The sequence below is a fragment of the Phacochoerus africanus genome, chromosome 3 (genome assembly GCF_016906955.1).
Source record: "Phacochoerus africanus isolate WHEZ1 chromosome 3, ROS_Pafr_v1, whole genome shotgun sequence".
NCBI classification, from domain to species: Eukaryota; Metazoa; Chordata; class Mammalia; order Artiodactyla; family Suidae; genus Phacochoerus; species Phacochoerus africanus.
In genome coordinates this window covers 150,380,792-150,398,858 of record NC_062546.1, presented here as the reverse complement: position 1 = coordinate 150,398,858, position 18,067 = coordinate 150,380,792, and the positions used below count along the sequence as shown (strand labels likewise).

At 39.3% G+C, this 18,067-nt stretch overlaps 1 protein-coding gene across 3 annotated transcripts in view; it reads left to right on the top strand.

Annotated features, from left to right (window-relative positions):
• The first annotated feature begins 282 nt into the window (after positions 1 to 282).
• The window catches only part of SESTD1 (SEC14 and spectrin domain containing 1), a 128,970-nt gene continuing 111,185 nt past the window's right edge, over positions 283 to 18,067 (top strand). For 2 of the 3 annotated variants that reach the window (XM_047772992.1, XM_047772993.1), the window contains exon 1: positions 283 to 540. The gene's annotated coding sequence lies outside the window, so the exon portion shown is untranslated. Of the gene's footprint in view, positions 541 to 666; positions 905 to 18,067 lie in introns of those variants that run through there. The other variant, XM_047772994.1, reaches the window with a different exon arrangement.

Below are 18,067 nucleotides of genomic sequence, written 5' to 3'. Positions count from 1 at the left end.
ACAAATGACTTGCAAGGCGTTCATTGGGGAGGAGGTTCTTCCTTAAGCCCAGGCTTTCTGACTCCAGGCCCAGTGCTCCTTCCGCTACCCCAGGCTGCCTGTGGGCTTGGGAGCTGGGAGCTCAGCGCGAAGGGAGGATCCCCGGGTCCGCCCGGGTGGGTCGGAAGCCCCTCCTCCCCCAGCCCCCAACCCCCAGCCCCCAGCCCCAGAGGGACTCCCCGCCCCTCCCCCTTCCCGCGCCGGGCGGGGTCGCTGCGCCGCCGCTACCCGAGCGCGCGCGTGGTAGCGCGGACGCGGGTCGGGACAAGGGTGCCGGGAGGTTGCCCGGCCGCCCGCGCCGCCGCCCCTTGACTGACGCACAGAGGGGCCGGGACACGATTTGCCGCGAGTGACTGGAGCCGCCGCCGCCACCACCGCCCGGTCCCGCTCCGCCCCCAGCCCGCCTTCCTCCCGCCTCGCCCTCCGCCTCCGCCCGCACCTCGCTCGCGTCCCCGCGTCCTCCCCACCGCCCCGGAGCCGCCGGCCGCCAGCGCCAGCCAGGTGAGTGTGGCCGCCGCGCGGCCCGGGGCGGCCCGGGCGGGAGGAGCGCGCAGGCCCTGTGGCCGAGAGGCGAGCGCGGGCGGGTGGAGGCGGTGGAGGCGGCGGCGGCGGGCCCGGCTTTCTTCCCCCGCGCGGGCCGACCAACTGAGGGAGGGGCGCCCTTGCCCCGCCAACCCCGCTGCCCCCGCCGCAGCCCCCGCCGCCACCGCAGACAAAGCGCCTGAGGTGGGAGCCCGCGGGCGGCCCCTGCCTCCGCGCCGCCTGCCGGGTGCGGCCGCGGCCCGCAGAGCCCCAGCGGCCCGCGTCTCCCCTCCCGGGCGCCCTTGTTCATTTTAGGGTGAAAGGGACCCGAATCGTGCAACAGGTACGGGCGTTAATGCTTATTTTCCGGCGGGTCTCGTCCACCTGGCGTGCGGGGACCAGATGTGGCGTCCAGCTCCGGGGCGAGTCCCCGCGTCCAGCGCCTGCGGCTGGCTCCTTTGTGTGGCCGCTGACCGGCCCTACCCGGCGGGTGGGGGACGCTGGCCCGAGGCCCCCGGGCTGCGCGGAGGCTCCTGGACGCCTCCCTCCGGCGTGGGGCTTGGCTTCCCCGTGGCCTGCGGGATATTAACATCCCTCCAGCCTTTGGAGGAGTCACAAAGGGAAGGGAGAGCCGGTTGGCAAGGATATCTGGCTGTGTGTTTATTTTTCATATGTGAGGTAGACTCATTTTGGAAGGGAACCGCAGTCTGGCCGGCTCTTGAGGGTTCCTGTGGCATTTCACCCTGGGATGCACGGTTTGGACTTGGCTGCTGCTGTGACTGCCCCCGTGGTCCCCTTGGTGCTTTGACATCTTTCTGTCTTAGACATCACTGGAGAAGTTGGAAGTGCTGTTGAGGGAGTAACTCGATAGCAGCTGTTTGACAGGTTGCTTCTTTCTTCACGTTTTATCTGTGCCAACTGTACCCACCATGCAATGCAAACATAGGTTGGCAAACCCTCAAATTAAGATCACCACTCAAAAATACCCTCGTATTGGGAAATATTAACCCATATTGTTTTCTTTGGCTTGATGAACCTTATTTTCTCAGGTGTGAGTAACTTTTTTCTCCCCCAAAGGAAGAATACAAAATAAAGAACAATTTTATCTTTGTTTACTTACCTTGGGTCACGCTGTTACCTAGCTGCTTTCATTGGTATGCTATTTTAGTATAACAATACTAAATGGAAGGAAAATATCTTCCTTTTGCTTTGAGCAATAAAATACTTCTTTGTTCTAGAATCAGGAAGCTTTTATACATAATACTTTGTGTGGACTAAAGTTGATGACTCTCTCTACCCCATGACCAAATTCATGAAAAAAAATCCCCAAAGGATTTAGAAAGCATTACGCAACTCTATAGATTATTTTTATACCCCAAATACCAGGAAATCAATTTGTTGTATATTTATTCAAACAATCTAGACTAAATTTAACCTTAAAAATTGGGCCTACTCTGTAAATTCCCCAGCGTTAGGGAATGAATTGATTGCATTTACCAAACGTTTTAACCCCTGTGAATAATAATAGGAAGAAGCTGATGATGGACCTAGAAATTTGGCAGCATGAATGCAGAACATGGGAAGTGGTATATAGGGATTAATGGGCGTATCTGAAAATGGAATATTCACCAATTTAAAAACAAAGACTACATTTCGACCTATTTAAAAAAAATGTACTCTGTAAAGACTCCTTGAAGCTCTTTCTACTCCCTAAAAACAAAAACAAACAATATTAGGAAGGACTTTACTTTTGAAGAAATGAATAATAATACCAAATTAATCTGTAGAAAGTTTCCCTGGCATAATAAGTAGTTTCATTTTGCTAAAAATACCACTCATCTGTGTAACATCTAACTTCAAAGAGCTTTGATAGCTGTTAAAAAGCAGCAGGAACAACATCCTGAAAAAAGTAGCATATGTACTATTAAAAAGTAGCAGAAACTTAAATTTCAACAGTGGTTTTCTTTTATTGAAATATCTCATACTATAGAATGAGTAGTACCCTTTTAACATATACATTTCAGTTATTTTAGTATATTCACAGGGTAGTGCAAACGTCATCATTAATTCAAAGAACATTTTCAACATCCTGAAAGGAAACCCTCATACCCATCAGCTGTCACTTCCATTCCCCTTCATCCACACTTGGCAGCCACCAGTGTGCTTTCTTTCTTTATGGATTTGCTGATTCTGGACATTTCACGTAAATGGAATCATGCAATATGTGGCCTCCTGTGTCTTTCACTGCTCATGTTTTTGAGGTTCACCCATATAATAATGCATGTATCAAAATATTTCATTCCTTTTTATGGCTGAATATTATTCCACAGTATGGATAAGCCACATTTTGTTTATCCATTCATCAGTTGATGGACATTTGGATTGTTCCCACTTCTTGGCTATTATGAGTAATGCTGCTACGAATGTTTATGAGTTTTTTTGTGAACGTAAGTTTTCAGTTTTCTTGGGTGTATGCTTAGATATGGAATTGTTGGGTCATAAGGTAACTGTAAATCTTTGAGAAACTGCAAGACTATTTTCCATAGCTACTTCTTCATTTTACATTCCTATCATCAACGTATGAGTGTTGAATTTTCTCCAACATTTGTTAGTGTTGTCTTTTTGATGACAGCCATTCTTGTGGGTGTGAAGTTGTATCTTCTGGTTTTCACTTGCATTTCCCTAATGGCTAATGAAGTTGAACATCTTTATGTTCTTTTTGTTTGTTTATTTTCCCTTTTTGCTTTTTAGGGCCGCACCCGAGGCATGTGGTGGTTCCAAGGCTAGGGGTCAAATAGGAGCTGTAGGTACTGCCCTACACCACAGCCATAACAATGCTGGATCCTTAACCTACTGAATGAGGCCAAGGATTAAACCGGAAACCTCATGGTTACTAGTTGGATTTGTCTCCACTGCACCACAGTGGTAACTCCCATCTTTAGGTTCTTACTGGGCATTTACATATCTTTGGAAAAACGTCTAATTTATAGTAGTTTCTAAGTTTATGTTTTCACATGTGTTTTCCCATTTAGTCTTTAAAATACTCCTGTAAAATAGGTTTATTTCTTTTTTTCTGCCAGGAAACTAAGGTTCAAAGAGGTTAAATAATTGGCTCATTTTTTAACCTCATGAAGTTAAGAGTCAAGGTCTGAATGTAAACTCAGGTCTTCTGACTGCTTCCTGCATTCTTCCCACTTTATGAGGCACACAGAAATTAAATTGTGCTTGGCCAATCATTGACAGAGTGGGGGGGAGGATAAATAAATCAAACCAAACAACAACAAAAGCAGGTGTTGTGGCCATACTGCCTCATATGTACCAGATTTTGTTATGCTTTTTCAAATAAATGGATTTCTCCTATCCTAATAAGGTAGATATGATTTCCATATTTTCTTTGGTAACAGCTTCTTAGGAGCATAGCTAATCCTAGAATCCACTGTTAACTGAGACATTGTGCTTTCTGGTCCCCTGGAGCTTCCATGTTCTCTGTTTCCCTACTAATTTATTCCCTTTAACTGTAGAGTGATTGAACAATTTCACAGTTTTCATAAACATTAAGATATTTCTAGGTTACATTGAAATTAACTTTTAGTTTTGAACAGGGCAGTTTGCCAGTTTCACTTTGAAGTGCAGGATTACTAAGGTATATATATATTTCAGTTTTTATGCCCTGCTTACTCTGTACTAGACCTAGCAGGTATGTGAAATCCTTAGCTCCCTAGAGGGTTGGTAGAAGTCATATGTTATTTATTCATCTTCGTGTGTCCATTGTCCAGCATTGTGCCCAGACATACATCAGGGTAACAGGGATTCTAAGCCTTGTTGAGTAAATGAATGAATACAAATGCATTTCTTTTTTTATTGCACAGCAAAGACACCCCCCAAAAAACAAAACCCAATAAAAATTGTCTGGTACTCTTAGAATAAAGGTAGTACAAACTCTTGATGAAGTATTTCTTATCCCTGACATATGACCTGAAAAATAATAAGAGATAGAAACTAGAAATTGACTTAAAGTTAACACTGTATCTTATGGAAGGAAGTAACTGTTGTTTCATTTTAGGCTTAAAAAAATAAGCTGTTAAGTACCTGGTAACTGGCATAAGTGCTTATTTAGCTTAGTAGCCACACATAGGAGTTATACCCTGAGTATTTGTTAAATAAGTGAATTCCCAGTGAGAGAATAAAAGAATTAGTTTTTGCTATAACAGGTAGAGGAGAAACAGCAAATGAGTATTAGGCCTGCTTTTCATGTGTATATTTTAATTGGCAAATATGATCCATAGTATAAAAATTCAAATAATACAGGGGTATGTAGAGTAAAAGCCCAAAATCTACTTTACTGTTTGTCCCTTTCTCTTCCCTCATCCCTAGGACCACTCTTGTCCCAGGTAATCTTGTTAACAGTTTGGGGTTTCTATTTCCAAACCTGTATCTTTGCATTTATGTGTATGTATGTACAAATACACATTTACATATGCAACCATACTTAGTACATACATGTGTATTCACAGTGGTTTTTCTTAAACAGGATCATATTGCACATATTCCTTTGTTTTTCACTTAAGTCTGTTAGGGCTTTTGCAGTTGTCATCCCAAAGGATAAACATAACATTTATGTTTGCACTATTAGTTTGCTGTTCTTGACTTGCTTTGGTAGTCATGTTAAGCTAGCCTCTAAGAATGAATTGAAAAACTCTCCTTTTCTCCTCTGTGCTCTGGAAAAGTTGAAACTGCCTGTCCTGATTTATTGACAATCACCTGACAGCCTTTCAGGGAGCGAAGAGATCTGGGACAGCCTTTCTGATTTTTCTTGTTTCTGTTCTGTCAAGTTTTGACCCTTATTTTCCTTTAAAATTTTTGGTGAAGTAGTCCTTTCCACACATAATTCCCCTTCTCCGAGCTCTGCTGAGTAAGTTGACAAAAGCAAATGATGAAATGAATCAATGGATGAAAGAGCAAATGCACTTTTCTCTTAGGTCCAAGGGAAAATCCTGCTCTTAACTGGTTATATGACCTTAGGCATGTTACTTCCCCTCTTCAAACTTCTGTTTTCTTATCTGTAAAGTAGTGGTTATCTCTACATCACAGCCATCTTCAAAGTATTAACTGAGATGTGAGCTAATATATTAAAAAAAACCTCTGTAGTTGCATCTAATACAAATGAAAAAATGTATAATACTAACCAGTAATATGCTATACAAATGTAAATTTGTCACCATAGTTATTGTAAATTGTTTTAGCCTAACAACAAATTTAAGGAGACAGGATGGTGAAGCTACGGACAGTTTCTACTAATCAATTGAAAGGACTTATAAAAGTTGCTAGGCCACTTAGAATTTAATTTTGGTAGACAGTGATTTCTCAATCCTTGTATGCTTGTGAGGCAGGATAGTAGGGTAAAGTAGTAACAGACCTGAATTAATTTTGCATTATCAGTTATTGGCCTTGTGGTTTGGGACAAGTTAATTTCTCTCAGTAAAATGGGATAAATACACCTACTTTATGGGGTAGTTATGAGGAAAGAGGTTAATATAGTGCCTGGCATCTAATAGGTGTTCAATTTTTTTTTTTCCCCCTTTGCATGTAATGAGTGTTCAATGAGTGATGAACATGAGGTGTTGGGTTTTGCTATTTTAAGACTGCTTGATGTAGTGGAAAGAACCTTAGTCTCCCTAAGTTAGAGTTTTAGTGTACGTCCTATACTCAACCAAGGTCCTATACTCTTACCTTGGACACCTGCTAAGCTCCTTCTGTTTCCTTACTATAACAAAAGAGCAAGAGAACTGACATTTATTGAGGATCTATTTTACATGCAACTTACTAGGCAGTTTACAACTCTTACCTCGTTTAATCCTCTCAGTAGTCTTAGAAATGGTGGTCATTTCTGTTTTATAGATGAAGAAACAAAAGTGCAGGAATTAGATTTTCTGAGGTCCATTTGGTGGCCCCCACTCCCAGTCCTGCCTGTGTTCTTGTACTCATTGCAGCTATCCTTTCCTGGGTGGTAGGGTGTGCCCCTGTGTACAAGGGAATACCAAATGAGAAGCATACTGCGAACTGAAACACTAAGTGTATTAGGAAATTAAACCAGTATAGGACGAGACTACTTATTTATTAATGATTTCCATTAATAAAATACAAACAGAATTGTTAATGTGTCCTAATGCTTTTGCTTAAGTGTAGTAATTTTAAGTTTTTTAATAGTTGTGTAGCTCATAATTGCTCTACCTAAATAATTTATTAGGTTTCACTCGTTTCCAACTTGACCAGGTAAAGGAGAGGGGGCAGGGAGGGATTATAAAGGGAATGATAAGCTTGTTTGACAGTGCTACGTGTGTATGGATTTATGTATGTATGTATGGAAGAGCTGGGAAGTACAATTCTCTGGTAGTTTGGCATTTATAGAAGCTACAGATTCTTGGAAAGAAGTAGGAAAAATCTGCATTATAATTCATTGTCTGCTAGAGGACCTGCAAAGTCATTTAAAAAATGAACCTGCCTTTGTCAGCTGGTTTGTAAAGAGCTATTGATTATATTCTTGAAAGAGAGTAATATTGTCTTTCCTTTTGTAGAGGTTGCCAAAGGTTTTGCTATGGGTTTCATTTTATTTGATCAGATTCAGTGATATTGATTTGGCATTTCTGCAAGCCTTGTGCAAAGGATATGCAAAACAAAAGATGCTGTTGGGACATCACCAATTAAATTATGATTCAGTAATGGTACAGAAGGTTTAGAGATTGTTGAGGCTTCAGGTATCATTTTTATTCTATTCAGTAGTAATTTCTATGTTTAGGTTAGAGAATTTTTATCAGAGTAGGCTTGAATTGCTCTTGGTGGATTTTCACTAATATTGAATGCTATTTTGCAGATACAAAGCATTGTGAGCTATGTAAGAGTTATATGGAACATGGTTCTTGTCTTCAAAGAGTTTATATTTAGTTAGGGAGGCTGTGAAGGAGGAAACTAAGTAAAAGGACAGAGAGTTCTTAAAGCTTTTTTCTGCTCTTTGTTAAATCACTTTTGCTGCTTTGGGCTTTAGTAAGACACCATAGGTTCTCCTGATGGATATTATCAGAAACAGCTCATCTTATACATCTTGTTCATTCTATAGTGTTCTCTTCGCTTTGTATTAAAATTACTGTTTGGTCTAAGTACCAAGTATAATTCCTCTTCTGAATTCTTTTCTGTTTATCTCCTGGACTGTAGACTGAATATTTCCTTTTTGTCATGGCTACTATAAAGCCAGAATTGGATTTGTGGCTTAACCCAGAGCAGGCATATAGGTTTTATGCTGTATATTTTTTCAGCTTTTTTCTTGGCATCATTTGTCGTGTTTCCTTTGTTCTTTTGCTGTCATTTTAAATCTGTTAACTTTTTATAGTTCATGTATTCTTGTAAGTCTTATTAATCCTTTTCAGAACAAAATGGGGTATATGTAAATAAATCCATATGAAAGTTGTGGAGGAACATATCAAGGCAAGTGGATTAATATAGTGAAGACTAGAATGGCAAGGAGGTTTTATTTCATGGGCCAGCTTTGATTGATAACGATGGCTGCATGGAGCACTGCATGAAGAAGTAGTTGGAGGTGGTGTGTGGATTTAGTGGGAAGGCCTGTTGTGATCGTTGAGCATTGTTGTTTTCGTGGGAGTCAGAGTAGCGATGGCATGAGGGCCTGTATTTGCCATCCCTGTTACGGACAAAATATACAGGATGCTGAATAGGGCAGTGAATTGGTGGCTTTTAAGTTAAGTGCTAGATTTTGTTGGAAGGGATGCAGATTTGGGGAATAAGCTGACTTGTTGGGGTTGGCAGTCAGATTGGTTTGGCTAGAATAAAATGTCTGCAATGCATATAGGAGAAATGAGGTTGTTGGGAAAAGTGAGGAAGGGGATGTGGGAAGCTGTGACTGATAGTTGGAGGAGGTTCGATTTTTTTTTTTTTAACATCCTACAATTCTCTCTAATTAATCCCCTGTGTTATTTCCAGGGGTTTGGCTTAGTCCAGGTCCTTGTCATACTTTTAATTTTAAAAATTAATTAAGTAGTGCATTCATGTTTCAAAATTGAAAAAGTACAAGAGGACACAAAAGTCTTTTATTTCTGTTCCTCGGCTACTGAGTTCTCCTCTACAAAGTCAACCAGTGTTAATCAGATTCTTATATATCCTTCCATAAATATTTTATGTATACATATGTACTTTCGTATCCATTTTACACAGATGGTATTTCTATACCTATGCATATACTGCATCTTCCATATACGCACACTATTCTTTACAGCTTTCACTTCTTGGAAAATTTTTTTTTTTCATGTAAATGCATAAAGAGCTTTCTTCCTTCTATTTTTAAAAATTATTTGCTTTGGAGTAACTTTAGATTTACAGAAATATTGCAAAAATAGTACAAAAAGTTCCCATATACACCTCACCCAGTTTCATTTCCTCCAGTGGTATCATCTTATTGTGGTACATATGTCAAAACTAAGAAATCAGCACTGGTACATTGCTGTTAACTCCAGAGTTTATTTGGATATCACCAGTTTTTCAATTAAGTTCCCTTTCTGTTCCATGATTTCATGCTGAATACCATAATTGCATTTAGTTTTCATCTTTCCTTAGTTTCCTCTGATACTTTCTCAAGGTTTTTTGTGACCTTGACAGTTTTGAGGAGTACCAGCCTGTAGACTATCTCTTAGCTTGGTTTTGTCTGATGTTTTTCTCATAATTAGAATGGGCTATGGATTTGCGGAGATGATGCACAAAGTTGCGTTGTCTTTCTCATGTCATGAGGAGGAATACTGCCAGATGTTTACAGGACATCACTGCTGATGTTTAACTTAGATCCCTTGGTTAAGGTAGTGTTTGCCAGGTTTCGCCACTGTAAAATTGCTATTTTTCCCTTTCTGCACTTTATTTTTAGAGGTGAGTCACTAAGTTTAGCTTACTCTCAAAGTGGGAGGGGGATTAAAGGAGATTTCTTTTTAGATGGATGTATCATATATTTTAGTCAACTGTTCTATTGATATATATTTAAGTGGTTTAATATATCATAATTAAGAGAATAGGCTCTGGAACCATGCTACTTGCATTCAGATTGTGACTCACACCACCTATGTGGTCTTGGGCTAATTTTACTTGGCTTCTTAATGTCTCCATCTGTACAATACGAATTGGAGTAGCACCTGCCTCACAGGTTTGTTGGGAAGATGGAATGAGCAAATGTATGAAGTGCTTGGAATAGTATTTGGAACTATATTAAATGCTAGATAAGTATTTGATATTATTATTATTGGCCTTAAAATAATGTGGCAGTGAATAACTTTATTTCAACACAATGGTGGGGGATAAATTCCTTGGTAATGTCTGAGATAAATTCCTAGAAGTGGGTACTTGTATTTTTAGTTTTGGTAGATATTGACAAATTTCCGTCTGTAGAGATTGTACCATTTTGCATATCCACCAGGGATATATGAGAACATCTGTGTTTCTGTGGTCCTTTTACCAGATTATGATCTTTGCCCATCCATTGATGCAGATCTTGTTTTGTGTGTGCGTGTGTATGTGTTTGGCTGCAGTGTGCAGTGGCTTGATATGGGATCTCAGTTCCCAAACCGTAGATTGAACCTGGGCTAACAGAGGTGAAATCACTGACTCCTAACCATTAGACCACCAGGGAACTCCCAGTGCACATATCTTTTATTTTTTATTTATTTATTTTTTTTGTCTTTTGTCTTTTGTTGTTGTTGCTATTTCTTGGGCCGCTCCCGCGGCATATGGAGGTTCCCAGGCTAGGGGTTGAATCGGAGCTGTAGCCACCGGCCTACGCCAGAGCCACAGCAACGCGGGATCCGAGCCGCGTCTGCAACCTACACCACAGCTCACGGCAACGCCAGATCGTTAACCCACTGAGCAAGGGAAGGGATCGAACCCGCAACCTCATGGTTCCTAGTCGGATTCGTTAACCACTGCGCCACGACGGGAACTCCCCCAGTGCACATATCTTTTATTGTGAATTCATTGGAGCATTTTTTCATTGAGCCATTTGAACTTAGATCTTTATGCTGCTTGTAGTGATGTAATTTGTGCTTAATCAGCTGGGAAGTGGTAAAAAATGTTTTTTGGGGGAAATAATTATTTGGACCTGGGAATGACTAGAAGTAGTACTATTGGTGCAAGGTGGACAATCTGTGAAGTGAGACACCAAGTTCCTGGCCTGTCTTCTGGTGTGACAGCATGGTGTCTTGGTAACTGTTAAATTTTAGGAGCAATCACCATCTTACATTTGTAGCCAACAATGAATCAAGCCACAGGGGTGGAAGTTGGAAGGAAAGGCTGCAGTTGTGTTAAAGTTAAAGCTGAAAGTTAATCTGGCACATCTTTTATAATATTCATGTTTATTATGTTGCACAACTAGGCGGAAATTAAAACATATATAATTGCAGTTAGCCTTAACATCCAGTTTTAGGAGCTTTTCTTTCTTAGTCCATTATCCATTATATACAATCATTGCCAGTTTTAGTTTTTTTCTGATATCATGTATTGTGTACTATTTAATTGTTATCATTAAAGCGCTTCCTCCCTGACCCCCACTACAGCCACACTGTGCAAAATGGAAGTGTTGAATCTGACTTTACATCAGCTGGATGGTTCTTGCTCTTTTCTTTAGTTTGAGTTTCATGTCTGGGAGTCCCTGAGCCCAGCCGAGCCACTCCTGTATTATATACACCCTTCCCTTCCAGAAATTCAGTTTCCTTGCCTCTCACACATTGAGCCTGCAAGAACTCTGGGGCATGATAACTGATTGCTGGGAGTTGGAGGGCAGGAGAAAAATGACTGCCATTCTTAAAGAAGGAGAGGGATATCAAACAGCAGAATGAAGTAGGATAGATCTTGAAAGTGGAGTCTGGGTCCTTGGAATTTGAGATTCTCGGCTCCGAAATAATTAAAATTAATAGAGTGAACAGGTCAGAGGAGAGCTCAAATAACCTATTAACTCTTTGACGCAGTTCCCCTAGGCATGTTTTCCTAGTGGACTCAGCAAAATTAAAATGAACGAATCTCCTACTCTCTGTCAGTCTAGGTCAACCAGCAGGTGAACATCTCTCCTAGCTGCCTTAAACTACAGATAAGTCTGTTGAAAGACTGAATTCAGTCCTTGTTTTGCCATTTTGAATGGGGAAGCTGGAAGGTGATGGCCTCCTGGGGATGGGAGGTGTGAAGGATACCCTGGAGGTGATAGAGATCTAAGAGGGCAGGAGAAAGGGATGCTTAGAGGCAGCTGAGAAGACAAACAGAGATTTACAAGTTTCACCAGGTCCTGGACTGTATTTACTCAGAGACAAATAAAAGCTCTATTTCACATATTTCCTCCTTGTGGGACAGACAGTTAACCTGATATACATCTTGAGTTGTGGTGAAATGTAAGCTGTTACTGCTATTTTGAACTTAGAATTTGTATCCAATTTACTTCCCAAATACCTAAGAATTCTTAAGATCAGAATAGAAAGTGATGCTTTAGGGCATCTGAAACAGATGACAGCACTTGCACTGTGGTTTAATTCTCTTAAACATGCAATTTCTGTTACAATGCCATTTGATTAACTTGCTTTTGCACATCGTGACAATATTTAAACCTATCAGTTACTTATACCTTAGTATGACTCATTTAAGCAGATACTGCTTTTTTCATTAATACTTGACTGAGATCAGATACTAAGGAAATAAGAATGTTGGTAGAAGAGGAGAAGTAATTTTATAACTTAAATCTTTTGTGCAAAATCATGCCAAACATTGTGGTTGTTGATTTTAAGTGACATTTAAGAATTGAGTGCAGCCTGGTGAAGTAGAGCACAGTGTTGGAGCCAGAATAAGTCTGGATCAGTGCAGAGCCTGGCCCCCCTTGATCATGGCACATATGGTAATTAATATCTCCCCATCCACCCCCACTTGATTGTTGTTATCTGATTTATTTTAGAGCACATCATTCAAATATTAGGAAGTGAAAAAAGGTTTCAGTGACATTTCCCACCTAACTGTAGCAAGACATAAAAGAGTTCCCTTTTGTAGCCACACCTACTTCTTCCCACCTATTCCCTTTCTCCTTAACACCTGGCAATCATGAATTCTTTCTCCATTTCTATAATTTTATCATTTTAAGAGTGCTTTATAAATGGTATCTGCAATATATAACCTTTTGGTGTTGATTCTTTGTTGTCTGGTGTAATTCTCTGGATATTCATTTAAGTTATTCCATATTTAAGTAGTTCCTTTTTAATTGCTGAGTGTGTATGTACCAATTTCACAGTGTGTTTGTACCATAGTTTGTTTAAGCATTCACCCATTGAAGGACATCTGTGATTCTAGTTACTGGCTATTATGATGAAAGCTGCTATAAACATTTGTGTATAGGTTTTTTCGTGAATGTAAGTCTTCATTTTTCTGGGAAAAATGATTTGGAATATACTTTCTAGGTCATATGATAGGTGCATGTTTACTTTTTAAAAGAAATTGCCAAAATGTTTTCCAGAAGGTCAGTACTATTTTACATTCCCAATAGAGTGTAGGAACATTATGAGCCGAATTTTGTCTCTTTCCCTAACCCCCAAATTCATATGTTGAAACCCTAGCTCCAAAAATACGACACTGTGCAATTGTATTAGGAGAAGGGGCCTTTAAAGAGGTGATTAAGAGGCCTTTAGAGTAGGCCCTAATCCAGTTTGACTGATGTCTCAATAAGAAAGAGAAGTTTGGACCTACATCCTTGAGGGATATGCACACACAGAGGAAAGACCATATGAGGATGTAGTGGGAAGTCAGCCATCTGCATACAAAACAAAGGGGCCTTGGAAGAAATCAAACGAGCTGATACCTTGATCTTGGACTTTCAGCCTCCAGAGCTGTGAGAAAATAAATTTCTGTTCTTTAAGCCACCCAGTCTGTGTTATTTTATTATGGTAGCCCTAGCAGACTAATACAGTGAGTGATCTAATTTTTTTTGTATCCTTGGAAACATTTTTTTTTTTTTGCTTTTTAATTTTAGCCATTCTGATAGGTACATAGTAATGTTTCATCGTAGTTTTTGTTTACATTTTCCTGGTGGCAAATGATATTAAACATCTTCTTTTTTTTTTTTTTTTTAGGGCTGCACCCGTAGCATATGGAGGTTCCCAGGCTAGGGGTCGAATCCAAGCTGTAGCTGCTGGCCTACACCACAGCCACAGCAACTCGGGATCCAAGCTGCGTCTATGGCCTATATCACAGCTCACAGCAAAGCTGGGTCCTTAACCCACTGAACAAGGGCAGGGATCGAACCCACGTCCTCATGGTCCTAGTTGGGTTCGTTAACCACTGAGCCAAGACGGGAACTCCTAAACATCTTTTCATGTACTTATTTGTCATCTGTGTGTCCGCTTTGGTGAAATGTCTATTCATGTTTTTTGCCCACTTTATGTTTGGATTGTTTGTTGTATTTTCATTCATTCATTCATTCTTTTCATCATAATTATTATTTTAAGTATAGTTGATTTAGAATGTTGTGCCAATTTCTCATATTCAGCAAAGTGACTCTGTGATGTATATGTATATATGTATGTATCCTTTTATATTATTTTCCATCATGGTGTTGTTTTCCTGTTGAATTTCAGGCATTCTTTCACGTATTTTAGGTACCAATTCTTTGTGGTTTGCAAATATTTTTTCCCCACGATGTATTTTGTCTTTTCATTCTCAACATAGTCTTTGACAGAACAAAAGTTTTAAATTTTGATGATTTCAGTTTTTCAGTTTTTCCTTTTATGGCTTTGCTTTTGGTGTCAGGTCTAGCCTAAATTTAGATCCTTAAAATTGACTCCTAAAGTTTTAGAAAACTTTTTTCTAAAAGTCTTAGAGTTTTGTGCATAGATATATGTCCATGATCCATTTTGAATTTTTATATAAGGTGTGATCAAGATTCATTATTTTTGCTGCTCATATCCATTGTTTCAGCACCATTTGTTGGAAAGGCAATCTTTCTGCATCAAGTTGTTTTCGAACCTTTATTAAAAACAGTTGGGCATGTTCATATTGTATTTACAGGTTCTCAGTTCTGTTCCACTGATTTATGTGTTTATCCCTCTGCCAGGGTCACAGTGTTGATTGCTATAGGTGTTTAAGTCTTGAAATCTGGTAGACTGAATCCTATTGTTTTACTCTTTTCTAAAATTATTTTAGCTCTTTTAATTCCTTTACCTTTCTATATGAATCTTAGAATAATCTTCTCTAAATTTACAAAGAATCTTGATAGAAGGGATTTTGTTAGAAATTGCACGAAACTTATGTATCAGTTTGGGGAGAATTGATATCTTTACTGAGTCTTGCAATCCATGAACATGGTATGTCTCTCCATGTTTTACAGATCTTTTTAAATTCCTTTTATCAGGACGCAGGTTCGATCCCTGGCCTCGCCCAATGGGTTGAGGATCCGGCATTGCTGTGAGCTGTAGTGTAAGTCACAGATGTGGCTCAGATCTAGTATTGGCTGTGGCTATGGTGTAGGCTGGCAGCTGTAGCTCCAATTTGACCCCTAGCCTGGGAGCCTCCATATGCTGTGGGTGCAGCCCTAAAAAAGACAAAAAAAGACAAAAAGAAAAACATCTCTCATCACATCAATACATCACTTTGTATTTCCAGCATGGAAGTATTACACATGCTTTGTTAGATTTACACCTAAGTATTCCATTTTTTGAGTGGTTGTAAGTGGTATTGTTTTTCAGTGTTAGTATGTTAATTGCTAGTATATAGAAATACAGTTGGTTTTTATATGTTAATCTTGTATTCTATAATCTTGCTGAGCTCATTTATTCTAGGAATTTTTGATAGATTCCTTGGGATTTCCTATATAGAAGTTATCTGCAAAGAGGGGCAGTCTTATTTCTTCCTTTTTGATATGTTTGCCTTTTCTTTTTCTTGTCTAACTGAACTGATTAGACTTTCTAGTGTGATGTTGAATAAGATTGGTGAGACTAGACATACTTACCTTTTTCTTTATTTTAGGGAAGATCATTCAGTTTTTCACCGTTAAGTATGTTAGCTATTAAGTTTTCTTGTACATGCTCTTTATCGAGTTTAGTGTGTTCCCTTCTATTCATAGTTCTTAAAGAGTTCTCATGTATGGGTTTTGAGTTTTTTCAGTTGTGGGTTTTTTTGCAATAATAGGATTATATGATTTTTCTCCTTTATCCTGGTAGTATGGTAGATTACACTGAATGATTTTTGAATATTGAACTTGCTTTGCATCCCTGGAATAAATCCTACCTGATTATCGTCTTTTTCTATATTGCTGAATATTATTTGCTACTATTTATTTTATTTTATTTTTATTATTATTATTTTGCTTTTTAGGCCCACACCAACGGCATATAAAAGTTCCCAGGCTAGGAGTCAAATTGGAACTGTAGCTGCCAGCCTACACCGTAGCCACAGCAACGTCAGATCCAAGATCCAAGCCGTATCTGCCACCTACACCATAGCTCATCGCAACGCCGGATTCTTAACCCACTGAGTGAGGTCAGTGATTGAACCCGCAACCTCGTGTTTGCTAGTCGGATTTGTTTCTGCTGAGTCATGACAGGAACTCCAATTTGCTACAGTTTCCTTAAGGATTTTATGTTTATATCCATTTCTTTCTTTGCTCTTGGTAGTAATACTAGCTTCAGAAAATAAATTGGGAAGTGTTTTCTTGAGTAGATTGTATAGAATGAATATTAGTTCCTCCCTAACCATTTGGTAGATTTCTCCAGTGAAAACTCTCTGGGCTCAGAGGTTTTTGTTTGTTTGTTTGCCTTATGAATTATAAATGTATTTTCCTTGAAAACCTTTGAGTAACTATTCATATTATCTGTTTCATATTAGTTGTGGTAATTTGTATTTTTTGAGGAAGTGGCCCATTTAGTCTGAGTGGTCAGATTCAAGTGTGTAGAGGTGTTCCTTTCAGTACTAATTTAGCTGCGTTCCACATTTTTTGGTATTTTGTGTTTTTATTTTGATTCATTTCAATGTATTTTGAAAAAATTTACCTTGTGATTTCCTGTTTGATCCCATAGGTTATTTAGAAATGCGTTACATAGGTTTTTTTGTTTGTTTGGTTTTTGTTTTTTGCTATGTAGGTCCACACCTGCAGCATATGGAAATTCCCAGACTAGGGATCACATCGGAGCTACAGCTGCCAGCCTACACCACAGCCAGAGCAATGGGGGATCCAAGCTGCATCTGTGACCTGCACCACAGCTGACAACAAGGCCAAATCCTTGAGTGAGGACAGGGATCAAATCTGCATCCTCATGGATACTGTTAGATTTGTTTCTACTGAGCCATGTTGGGAACTCCCCCTTTTTTCTTTCCATTATCGATTTCTTACTTGGTTTTCACTGTGGTCAGAGAAGATACTCTGTGTGATTTTAGTTATTTTTAATTTGTCAAGGTGTGCCTTATGGCCCAGGGTCTATCTTAGGATGGTCTGTTTTAGTATACATTCCGTGGTATTTGGAAAGAAATATGTTTTCTGACGTTGTTTGGGGGAGTGTTCTGTAAATGTTGACTGCATCCTGTTGGTTTATAGTGTCGAGTTCTATACTTTTGCTGATTTCAGTCTAGTTGTTTTATCAGTTGTTGAGAGAAGTCAGCAACTACGATTATGGAATGGTCTGTCTTTTAAGTTTTTTTTAGTTTTTGCTTCATATATTTCTCATTTCTGTCATTCGGTACCCATACATTTAAGAGTGCTGTATCTTCTTGATGAATTGACCCTTTTATCATTTTGTAATATACCTCTCTGTCTCTGATAATCTTCTTTGTTCTAAAGTCTGTTTTCTCTAGTACTACTGTAGCCACTCCTGCTTTCCTTTGGCTAATGTTTGTTACTTATTTTTTTTTGTCTTTTTATTTTCACCCTGCACTTACAGTTAAATTTGAAGTGATTTTCTTATAGACATCATATAGTTAGGTTGTGTTTTTTAATCCACTCTGCTAAAATATCTAAATGTGTTTAGGCTTCTATATTTAACTCAGTTTTAGATGTATTAGGGCTTAAATGGGCCATTTTATATTTTTTGCCTTATGTTTATCTCTCTGTTTCCTTTCTCTGTTCTCTACTCTTCCTTTGGGTTATTTGAGCATATTTTAGAATTCCATATCGATGTTATCTGTTGTGTTTTGGGTGTATCTTTTTATATATTGGTTTTGATGTTTTCTTGTAGGTATTATACATACGTAAGTCTGTTGTCGTCATTTTGCCAGTTTGAGTGAAGTGTGGAAACCTCATTTTCCTTTACATCTCTGTGCCCTCCCCTGTTGATAATTGCTTTAAAATATTTGTTGTATATACATTTAAAACCACATCTGGCAGTTACAACTTTTCCTTCAACTATCAAACATAATTTAGAAAACTCAGGAGGAAAACACATTATATTTACCCATATTTTTGCTTACTGTTTTCTTTTTTCTTTTCTGATACTTGGAAATTCCTGTT